Below are 11335 nucleotides of genomic sequence, written 5' to 3' on the forward strand. Positions count from 1 at the left end.
CGGCGATGTGTTTTTGGCGAGGTGACCAGTTTCTTGAGGCTGATAGTGGCAAGGTTCTCGAGCAGGGAAATGGTGTTCACGTCATTGCAGTTGTCGATGTGATAATTGGGGTCGCCGAGGAGAAAGTAGTTTGTGGAGGTGTGGGTGTGGGTGTGGGGAGCTATTATGTTGACAATGGAGTTGCTGAAGGCTGGGTGGGGGCCAGTTGGCCTGTAGATGAGGGTGACGGGGAAGGTGGACTTAAGGGTGACATGGATCTGGAAATGGAGGTGCTCCATGAGGGGGGAGTTTTCTTCTGCTTTGGTTGTCAGGTGGCAGGTGGATTTGTGTACGATGGCCAGGCCACCGCCTGGCCAGGAGGGCCGGTCTTTGCGGAGAAGTTTGTAGTCACTGGGGATGGTGATGGCGATGTCCGGTGCTTACGCTGGGTTTGTCCATTTTCAGTGAGAATAGCGCTGTCCAGGTGGATGGAGTCTAGCAGGTCCCAGAGTTCTACGGTGTGTTTCTGGAGGGAGTGTATGTTGAAGAGGATGCAGTTGAGGCATTGGGGTGGGTGTTCGATGGTCCTGTGGTGAAAGGGTCTGCCGATTGGTGTAGGGTGAGGGTGCTGTGGCAGTTGAAGCAGGGGAAAGGTCCATGGGTGTCTCTCGGTGATGCGAGATGGCAGGTGGTGGAGTGTCCTGTGTTCATTGCATGGAGGATCTTTGTGCTGTAATGACGGATGGTCGGAAGACCGGGGTCTGTGGCGCTGGGCGCGATACAGGCACGGGCTAAGCATGGACATGCGCAGACAGGCTTGCCTTTGGCGCGGCTGCCATTAACAAGGCAAGGGAGGCAGGAGGGTCCGGTCAGCTGGGAGACAGAAGGGCAGTAAAGTGCTTTGCAGAGTGGGGGACGGAGCTGCAGGGGCAGCAGGGACGGAGCATGGGGAAAGGGAAAGACGCAAAAAGTAAAAAATAGGGAAAAATTAGATAGAAAAAGAGACAGGAACAAATATAGATGACAAAAAGCAAAAGGCACACTCAGACAGATGGCCACTAGCCCAAAAAGGATGAGGCATAGGCGGTTGCCTGCAAGTGGAGGTGAGCATCGAACTGAGAGTCAGGTACGCTCTCATTCCTATTTGCAGTAGCAGCAACAGGTGGAGCTGTGCAGAAGGGAGTGAGCAAACACTGACCAGGAGGTCTGAGGAATCACCCTCTCACTGTGCAGGAGCCACCATTATAAAGGGGAGAGAGGCGGGAGGGTCCAGTCAGCTGGGAGGGGGGAGTTCAGGAAATTGCTTCGCAGGGAGTGGGGCCCACAGGCCACGGACAGCAGCAGCAGGAAGAGAGCACAGGGAGAGGGAAAGGCGCAAAAAGTAAAAAATTTAGAAAAACCAGAAAAACAAGACAGAAAAAGACACAGAAAGAAAATATAGATGACAGAAAGCAAAAGACACACCCAGACAGATGACCACTAGGACACCAGGGATGAGGCGCAGGTGGGTGCCTGTGGGTGGAGGTGGACCTCGAACTAAGAGTCAGGCAGGCTCTCATTCTGATTCGCAGCAGCAGCAGCAACAGTGGAGCTGTGCAGAGGGGACAAACATCATTTTTTCCTCTCTCCCTTTTGGTCTTTCCTCAGCCTCGTGGTGTTTTACCAAACTGATGAAACTGGTTGTCGCTTTCCTCAGAGCTCAAAGCATCAGATTGATAATCTACCTAGACAACATTCTCCTAATGGGTCAGTGTATTCATACACTTCAATCCCAAATCCAAATTATGTGCTCTCTTCTTTTAGGTCTTGGATTTCTCATCAATGCAGAAAAGTCCATGCTAATTCCGTCAAATCAGATACAATTTTGGGGTTCCTTAATACACTCCTCCACCACCACTCTTCATCTTCCCTCTCCAGAAATGAAGACCGTCAAATCAGAAATTCATCAAACTCTTTGCAAGTCCTCCATCTCTCTCAGAACTCTGGTGAGATTCAGAACAGTTTCCCAGGTCCGCTTCATTATTGGGCCCTTCAAAGGTTAAAGATTTGCCACTTACACAGGGGCCTAGAGTACTCCGATTCCATCAGCTTAGATCCAGAGTCTCATTTGAAACTTCAAAGGTGGATAGACCATTTATATCCCTGGAATGGCAGGACATGTTTTGCGTCAGCCCAACATCTTGTATTAGAATCAAATGCAAGCCTGACAGGTTGGGGCAACGGTTATGAACAAATCTCGACTGGAGGTACATGGTCACGCAAGGACTCCAAATTGCACATCAGTTGTTTAGAGATGCTTGCAGGCTCCTTTGCAATCAAAAGAGCAAGATCTATTGTTCCATTATTTTTGCATGGACAACATATCTGCAGTTCGGTATATCAATCTTTAGGTAGCACAAAGTCCAAATTGCTAGCAGAACTAGCAAAACGTTTCTGGGAATTCTGTCTCCTCAACAGAAGTTCAGTACACCTAGAATACTTACCCAGAGATCTAGATTATGTGGCAAACTGGCACTCCCAGTACCTTCAAAATTCAAGTGATTGGAAACTTCATCCTTTGGTGTTCAAGTCTTTACTTTGCAAATGGAGCCTATCCATATAGATCTTTTCACCTCCAGTTTGAACCACCAACTTCCTCAATTCTTCAGTTGGCGCTGAGATCCCTTAGCATTGGCTTCAGATGATTTCCTACAGGACTGGTCTCATTCAGTAAACTACGCCTTTCCTACTTTTTTCATGTGTTAGAAATGGGGCCTGTAGTTGGCAGAGGTATGCACCTTGTCCAAATAGGGACCACAGTCCTAGTCAGGATAAGTCACAACATAAACTAAATTATCCCGTGCTCACCCTCCTGTAACTTGGCACAAGGCAGGCAGGCTTAACTAAGAAGGCAATGTGTAAAATATTGCTGAAAAAGCTCAAACAAAGACCACAAAAAGTACTCCACACCAGTTTAGGGAAATAGATCATATTTTCTGGATAAATTAAGACCAAAACGACAATAATTCAATATGCACAAGGCAAGATATCACTTTTTAAAATTTTAAATGATTCTCAATCCGTAAGAATCAGTGGTTGTATCCTTTTAACACTCAGTACCTGGGACGTGTCAAAAATAACAAAGCAGAGGGGCTGCGGACGAGGAGATGTATTGACAAGTAAAAGATTGCGTCAATTTTTCCAGCACAGCAAAGGTGGGGCATTGTTTCATTCCATGCTACAAGGCAACGTGCCGGTTTCCAAGAGAGCAGCCTTGGTTCCTCACTGCGATTCAGAGATATTTTGACACCCAGTGATGATGCGTTGAAAACCCAGAACGCATTGAACAGAGGCAACAGACTCTGCATCAGTCCATCAGGCGATGCAGTGATTTTTCAGCCGAAGAGCTGGCGCTGCGTCGATTCGGAAGGCGTTGCGTCAAATTTTGCAGGTGTTGCGTCCGTTTTCCAATGCGCTGGATTTTCTTCTCTTTGGAGAAGTCTTTGATACCCCTGAGACATCAGCTCAATCCAAGCCCTTGGAGAGCACTTGAGGAGGAAGGCAGAGTCATTCCAGCAGAGTCAGGGGTCAGCAGGTCAAAAAGCAGGCTAGTAGTCCTTCATGCAAAGCAGTCCAGATGAGTCTTTTGTGCAGCCAGGCAGTCCCTCTGACAGAGTGCACTTGTAGGTCCAGAAGTGTCTGATTTAGTGGGGTCACAGACCCAGCATATATACCTAAAATTGTCTTTGAGTGGAGGAAACTTCAAAGATTGGTTTTGAAGTTTCAACCCAGCCTTGTCTGCCAGGAGCCCTTTGGGGGTTATCATTCCTTTGTATGAGGGCAGACCTCTGGCCTTTGAAGTGTAAGAGAGAGCCCCTCCACTTTTCCTGCCCAGGGGAACCCGTCTGTAAGCAGCTGAATGCAGATGCAGCTGAGTGTCCTGTGTTTATGTCTGTCTGGGTGGTATGCACAAGGGGAGCTGCCAACCATCACAGACCAGACATGGATTGGAAACAGGCTGTAAGGCACCGATGGCAATGAGGGCAGAGAAATGCCCACTTTCTAAAAGTGGCATTTCTAAAATTGTAATGTAAAATGCAAGTTCACCAGTAAGTAGGATTTATCCCTACCATTCCAAGTGTATCAGAAATGACGAGGCTACTCCTCTTAGATCAGAAATGACCACTTAAATGCATATAAGGGAATTTTTAATGCTGGTATATGAAAGGAGCAGGCATGACCATAGTGAAAAATGACTTTGGGAGTTTTTCATTATCAGGACATGTAAAACGTATAGGTACTTGTCCTGCCTTTTACTTACATAGCGCCCTGCCCACTGGGTAACTGGGGCCTACCTTAAGGGTGACATATTTATGAAAAGGGGAATTTACGGCCTGGCAAGTAGGTTTAAGTGGCAAATCAAAGTGGCAGTGACACTGCACACAAAGGCCTGGCAATGGCAGACATGAGAGATGGTTAAGGGGCTACTTAGGTGGGTGGTGCAATCAGAGCTGCAGGCCCAGTAGTAGCATTTAATTTACTTGCCCTGGGCACATCTAGTGCACTTCACTAGGGATGTATAGGTAAATTAAATATGTCAACTGAATATGAGCCAATGTTACCAGGTTTTAGGCAGAGAGCACATGCACTTTAGCACTGGTTAGCATTGGCAAAGTGCCCAGAGTCCTAAAGCCAACAAAAACTAGGTCAGAAAAAGAGGAGGAAGGCAAAAAGTATAGCGTGACATTCAGAGAGGGCCATTTAGCAACACAATGATAAATAGGATACTCGCTCAAGTCAGACATCAACAAGCCACCCTTTTCCTTGTGGCTCCCTTTTGGCAGTCTCAAGTTTGGTTCTCTTTGCTTCTCGAGCTGACCATAGACTTCCCAGTTCTTCTCCCGTCTTCTCCCAACCTCCTTCTAATCCTTCTGGCAGTCCTCACAATCTGGTGTTGGACAATTCCCTCTGGCTTTCAGCTTGGACACTAGCAGGTCTGCTGAATCTGAACCCTGCATTCCTCCAGAGGATCACAATACATTAACAAATCATGGGCCCCAGGAACGACGAAGGCTGACAGATCAGCTTGGTCTTACTGGGACGCTGGTGTGTGGGATAATGTATCAATCCCCTTTCAGCGGATATAGCGTATGTTGTTACCTTTTCGTAGCTGAGGCCTGCAGTGGAAAAACATACTGTACCATCAATCATCACAGATCGGCCGTTTCTATCAACCATCTTTCATCAATGGGCAACCAGTAGGAGAACACCCACTGCTCTGTCACCTATTAAAGGGAGTAACATTTTGTAATCTTCCTACTCCAAAATACGATACTTTTAGGGTTGTGAATGTTGTTTTGAAATGTTTCTGTCATGGCCAGATAATGATGCCCTCTCTCTCAAAATCTTACAATGTTGTTGTGTCTTATTTCTATGAAACGATTGTCAGATGTTAGAGCATTGGATATTACTTCTCTACAGTTTTCTCCTACAGGTTTACTTCTCACAATCCACAAACGTACAAAAACAAACCTCACTTCTGTATTTCCTGATAAGCCTAATCTCTCTGTGGCACAATGTTTGTAAGAATATGAACAGCATGCAGACAATCTCAGAACATCCTCTGACTCCCGGCTGCCCCTTTCCTCCCCGACGCTTGCTCGCTGGGTTATGTGGGTCATGTCCCTTGCGGGTATTGATGCTTCCATTTCTGGAGCCCACACTGCGAGGGGACCTATGGCTTCCAAAGCTTTTTGGGCGGGCTCCCGTTTGCAGGGTATACTGCGATCGGCTGATTGGTCTAATGATTCTGTTTTCCACACTTTCTGCTGTAAACCGGTTCATGCTGCATCTTCAGTAGTAATTAATATGCTTTAAGGAAGCCTAATATGAGCTTCCAGTCTGTCCATAAAATGTAGATTTTCCTAGTAATTTATAAGAGAAAGTCTTCATTTTATTAAAGACACAGAGACAAGTATTATCTCACCGCAACTCAAACTTAACTCGTTCTCTGTTTCCCACCCTAACAGCGGGTCCTGCACAACCACAGTTGTCTATCTGAGGATCTGTCATCCGATCCTGGAGCTTCGGGCCTTTTTCTTCTTCAGCTTCAGTCTCGCCTGGACTCCAAGATTCTCCTTCATCCAGCTTGTTGGGATCTACGTTTATAAACTTTTGCCAAAGTGTATTCATGTCTTCTTGAACCATTGCTATTGTGCTTTCAATTTTACCTTTGTTTAATGTTTCTATTCAACTTCTCGCACAAGAAAAGAGGATTGTTCACAGTCAAGCTAGATGCTACACTTTGGGCTTGAATGCTATTGGTCCTTATGGTGACTGTGTTTTTTAATCCAATTGGCTACTCTTCTCGTTGCCTGATGGGATTTGTAGTTTATTCTGTTATCTTGACTGCTGCTATGAAACTAAAGCAAGATTAGTAAGCATAATACTAGCCTCCTTGTCTTTAATAAAATTAAGACTTTCTGTCATAAGTTACTAAGAAAATCTACATTCGTAAGTAGTCCTGGAGACTTCACAATGTGTGTATTTGTAAGTAGTCCTGGAGACTAAACAATGTGTGTGAATTTGTAAGCAGTACCGGACACTACACGATGTGTGTGTATTTGTAATCAGTCCTAGAGACTACACAAGGTGTGTGTATTTGTAATCAGTGCTGTCCCCAGAAACTCCTGCTCACAGGGTAGAGAGAGTGGCAAATTTAAATCATGGAGGACATTCCAGTTAACCAGTAACAAGTGGTTTCTTCTAGATTCATTTGCTGCAGTAGGAGATTCTTCACTTTTTATGAAGTATATTCTATGTGATTCCTGTTGCAGTGGAACTGGCTAATTGTGTCTCTAGTGATTTTTCTAGAACCATAAAATGTTGCTTAATCATTTAGGTAAGTGTCCTAGTGATCTTATGCTGATCAGGATCCAGTAGAAACCACTTGCAACTGGTGAACTGGGACTTCCAAGGAAAGAAGGAAGGAGCTTGTATGACGTAAGACCAGTGCGTGCACATTATATTTAGATGCATTTATTAGAAATCCCTCCATCTCTCTTCGCTCTGCAGGTGTAACAGGCTCCATTTCTTTACCTATATATCTCTTTTCTGAGCCTGTCTCTCACTGTCTCACACTCTCTTAACTCACTCCCAGTGACTGTATCTCTCACTCTCTCTTAACTCATTCCCAGTGGCCCAGTCTCTCACCCTGTCATACTCTCCTAAGTCACTTTTGGGGCATATTTATACTCGATTTGCTCCAAATTTGCGTCTTATTTTCACTCAAATTCAACGCAAAACTAACTCCATATTTATATTTTGACGTAAGACCTGCCTAAGGTAAAAATAATGGAGTTTGCCCCATTTTGTAGATGCGTGAACCTACCTTCCGTTAATGAGATGCGAGGTAGGCGGTACCATCTAAAAAATGGTGCAAACCCCATACCCCCATTTTTATCCCCGTGCTAAAATGACGCACGTGGGAAGAGGGGCTAAATAATGGTTCAAAGCTTGCTTTGCACCATTATTTAATGCCTTGGTCAGACCAGGCGTTAGGGGACCTGTGGACCCATTTCCATGGTGAAACACCATGGAATGGGTCCACAGGTGTCCTCCTCAAGCCCCAGGAACACCCCCACCCACACCAGAGGGACACCGGAGGATGGGGGACCCCATCCCAGGTAAGTAGGGTGAGTAAAGCTAGGTATTTTTCTTTTTTTATTAAAGTGCCATTGGGGGCCAACTTGGGGTCCCCTGCATGGCACAGGGTGCAATGGCCATGCCCAGGGGACCCTGGCCCCCTCTGCTGGACGTTGGGGTGGTGTGCATGACTCCTCTCTTTTCTAAGACAGGAGTCATGTAGTATGGATGGTTTTCCATCAGAAAATGACGCTAGGCTGGTTAGAGGCATTTCTTTTTCCTCTAACTAGCCTAACGTTATTTTTTGGTGCAAAACTCCCTTCACCTGTATACCGCCACCCCCACCCGGCTAACGTCATTTTTTTATGCTAGCCCACCCTTTGCACCGACTTGCACCATTCCATAAACATGGCGCCCGGCTGGTGCTCAGGAATGGGGCAAGCCGGTGCAAAACCTTTTGATGCAAAACTGCATTAGTGCAATTTTGCATCAAAAAGTATAAATATACCCTTCAGTGCCTGAGTTTCTCAGTTTCTCACACTCTCTTAACTCACTCTCAGTGCTTGAGTCTCTCACCCTCTCTTAACTCACTCCTAGTACCTAAGTCTCTCAGTCTCTCACACCCTCTTAACTCACTCTCAGTGCTTGAGTCTCTCACCCTCTCACACTTTCATACCTCATTCCCGGTGTCTAAGTCTCTCACTCTAACTCACTCCCAGTGCCTGACTTTCCCTGATGGTCCCTCAGTTGTTGTCACTTTTGCTTTATGATTTTATGCTCAGAGTCTGGACATTTCCTGCCTGTATTTGTGTAAAGACTGGTGCCTGCCTGTGTCAGTGCCTGCGGTATGAGCAGTGCCTGTGAGTGATGGAAGCAGATGTCCTGCTGTCTGATTGTAAAGGGACAGAGCCCGATGTCAGTCTGTCCTTGAAGTAGCTGAATGTATAAAGACATTGTAAATAGAAATGATGTTATATGTGGGTCCTGTGGAGTCCTAGAGCGCATTAGAACAATAAAAGGAGCAGCTGTTGTGAGTTAGAGCTGAAAAGAAAAGTGTGTTTCCGCCCGGTCTCGAACCGGGGACCTTTCGCGTGTTAGGCGAACGTGATAACCACTACACTACGGAAACCCGCATGAAACACGCGAGGCAGCTTCAGCTCTGAGAAGCTGCTGGAAGTAAATGTAGTGCGGTATATCCAGTGTACTGAATTCTGCACACCCAGGAGGGCTCTCAGTGCATACAACTGAATGCTACACAGATAGTCCTCTCACTGATCACTCAGCAGTGACTGATGCACAGATAGGTCTCAGGGAAGGGATCTCTCATTGATCACCCTTCAGTGACTGATGCTCAGATAAGAGGTCTCAGGGAAGGGATCTCTCACTGATCGCCCAGCAGTGAATGATGCACAGATACGAGGTCTCAGGGAAGGGATCTCTCACTGATCACTCAGCAGTGACTGTTGCACATATAGGTCTCAGGGAAGGGATCTCTCACTGATCACCCAGCAGGTACTGATGCACAGATAGGTCTCAGGGAAGGGATCTCTCACTGATCACTCAGCAGTGACTGATGCACAGATAGGTCTCAGGGAAGGGATCTCTCACTGATCACTCAGCAGTGACTGATGCACAGATAAGAGGTCTCAGGGAAGGGATCTCTCACTGATCACCCAGCAGTGACTGATGCACATATAGGTCTCAGGGAAGGGATCTCTCACTGATCACTCAGCAGTGACTGATGCACAGATAGGTCTCAGGGAAGGGATCTCTCACTGATCACTCAGCAGTGCACAGATAGGTCTCAGGGAAGGGATCTCTCACTGATCACTCAGCAGTGACTGATGCACATATAGGTCTCAGGGAAGGGATCTCTCACTGATCACTCAGCAGTGACTGATGCACAGATAAGAGGTCTCAGGGAAGGGATCTCTCACTGATCACTCAGCAGTGACTGATGCACAGATAGGTCTCAGGGAAGGGATCTCTCACTGATCACTCAGCAGTGACTGATGCACAGATAAGAGGTCTCAGGAAAGGGATCTCTCACTGAGCTCCATCACTAACCAGTGTCTGCACGGCTCAGAGGTCTTCGCTCTGCACACTCACAAGTAGATTCTGTATAAACCATTTGTGACTGGTGAACTGGAATGTGCAGGGATCAAGACTTCCTGTCGGGCGTGAGAACAATGCAATCCTGTATCACGAAGTCCCACAGTAGAGACATCAGTCTTCCCCTCACAGCTGTGACATGCTCACTGCTTCACTCTCACACGTCTCTGTGTCAGTCTCACACTCCCTCACACTCTCCACGGGGGTCTCACTCTGATGCCCACGGCAGTCACTCGGGTCTCTTCTCTCACTTGCACTGTTGGGACATCCCAGCCGCGTTTCCAGCATCAGATTGTTTCCTGTGAGGGTGAAAGGTCGCACAGTCGAGTCAAGGTGGCTTTTTAAATCCATCTGGGGCTGAAGCCCCCTGGTTTGTTCTTTCTCTGCGCTGATTCCCACACAATGTATGTGATGTGCTGCGATGACGTCACCATTGCGTCACATGTAAGTGCTCCAACGTCTAGTGATGTGGTTAATATGCAAATGAGTGGTTGTAAGACTTGAGAACCGCCCGACCTCCCACAAGAGAGGCCACGTGTGGAATGAGATCGGTGGGGCGCCAGCAGCTGTTAAAGTGGGATTCTAGGCGCTGGCTTCAGTGAGGCGGACTCTGGCTGTGTGTGTTGTGATTGGATGACAGCTCAGGTGCACCCAGGGGTAGGAGGTGGACCCCAGATATGAATAACACAGGAGCACCATGTCTGCTTACATAGGTACAGAAAGAGGGGAGGGGGGGCCCACATCAGTCAGTCTGTAGCCCGGATAGCTCAGTCGGTAGAGCATCAGACTTTTAATCTGAGGGTCTAGGGTTCAAGTCCCTATTCGGGCGGTGTAATATTTATGTTTTAATTTTATTTTTTAACATTTACCTGTTATTAAACAGTATTAAAATGATTGATGATTTTTTCCTGCTTTTCACTCTTTCATCTCTCTCTAACATTTCCTCTGTTATCACTCCGGTTTCTTAAACCCAGCAGCGCCCACTGCTGACATTATAGCAGTTTTCAGTGACGTTTCATAGTCAGACACTGGTTTGTGCCACGTGGCCCTTCCTTGCCCCCACTAACCACGGTGAGAGAGTGAGTCTGGTGCAGCCACAAGCACAGCACCAGATTACCCCCCACAGACCCCTCAGAGTTACTCACAAACCACAGACCGCTTCCCCGGGAGACACAAGCACAGCGCCAGATTACCCCCCACAGACCCCTCAGAGTTACTCACAAACCACAGACCGCTTCCCCGGGAGACACAAGCACAGCGCCAGATTACCCCCCACAGACGCCCTCAGAGTTACTCAAAAACCACAGACCGGTTCCCCAGGAGACACAAGCACAGCTCCAGATTACCCCCACAGACGCCCTCAGAGTTACTCACAAACCACAGACCGCTTCCCCAGGAGACACAAGCACAGCACCAGATTACCCCCCACAGACGCCCTCAGAGTTACTCACAAACCACAGACCGCTTCCCCGGGAGACACAAGCACAGCACCAGATTACCCCCACAGACCCCTCAGAGTTACTCACAAACCACAGACCGCTTCCCCAGGAGACACAAGCACAGCACCAGATTACCCCCCACAGACGCCCTCAGAGTTACTCACAAACCACAGACCGCTTCC

At 47.3% G+C, this 11335-nt stretch overlaps 2 non-coding genes across 2 annotated transcripts; one reads left to right on the top strand and one right to left on the bottom strand.

The window, feature by feature from the left end:
* Window positions 1-8658: 8658 nt before the first annotated feature.
* TRNAV-AAC (transfer RNA valine (anticodon AAC)) lies at window positions 8659-8731 on the bottom strand. Its single transcript has one exon. It is a non-coding gene; the product is annotated as a tRNA-Val (tRNA).
* A 1739-nt stretch (window positions 8732-10470) lies between these two features.
* TRNAK-UUU (transfer RNA lysine (anticodon UUU)) lies at window positions 10471-10543 on the top strand. The gene has a single exon. It is a non-coding gene; the product is annotated as a tRNA-Lys (tRNA).
* The last annotated feature ends 792 nt before the right edge of the window (window positions 10544-11335 follow it).

The sequence above is a fragment of the Pleurodeles waltl genome, unplaced genomic scaffold (assembly GCF_031143425.1).
Source record: "Pleurodeles waltl isolate 20211129_DDA unplaced genomic scaffold, aPleWal1.hap1.20221129 scaffold_67, whole genome shotgun sequence".
In the NCBI taxonomy this organism is placed as follows: domain Eukaryota; kingdom Metazoa; phylum Chordata; class Amphibia; order Caudata; family Salamandridae; genus Pleurodeles; species Pleurodeles waltl.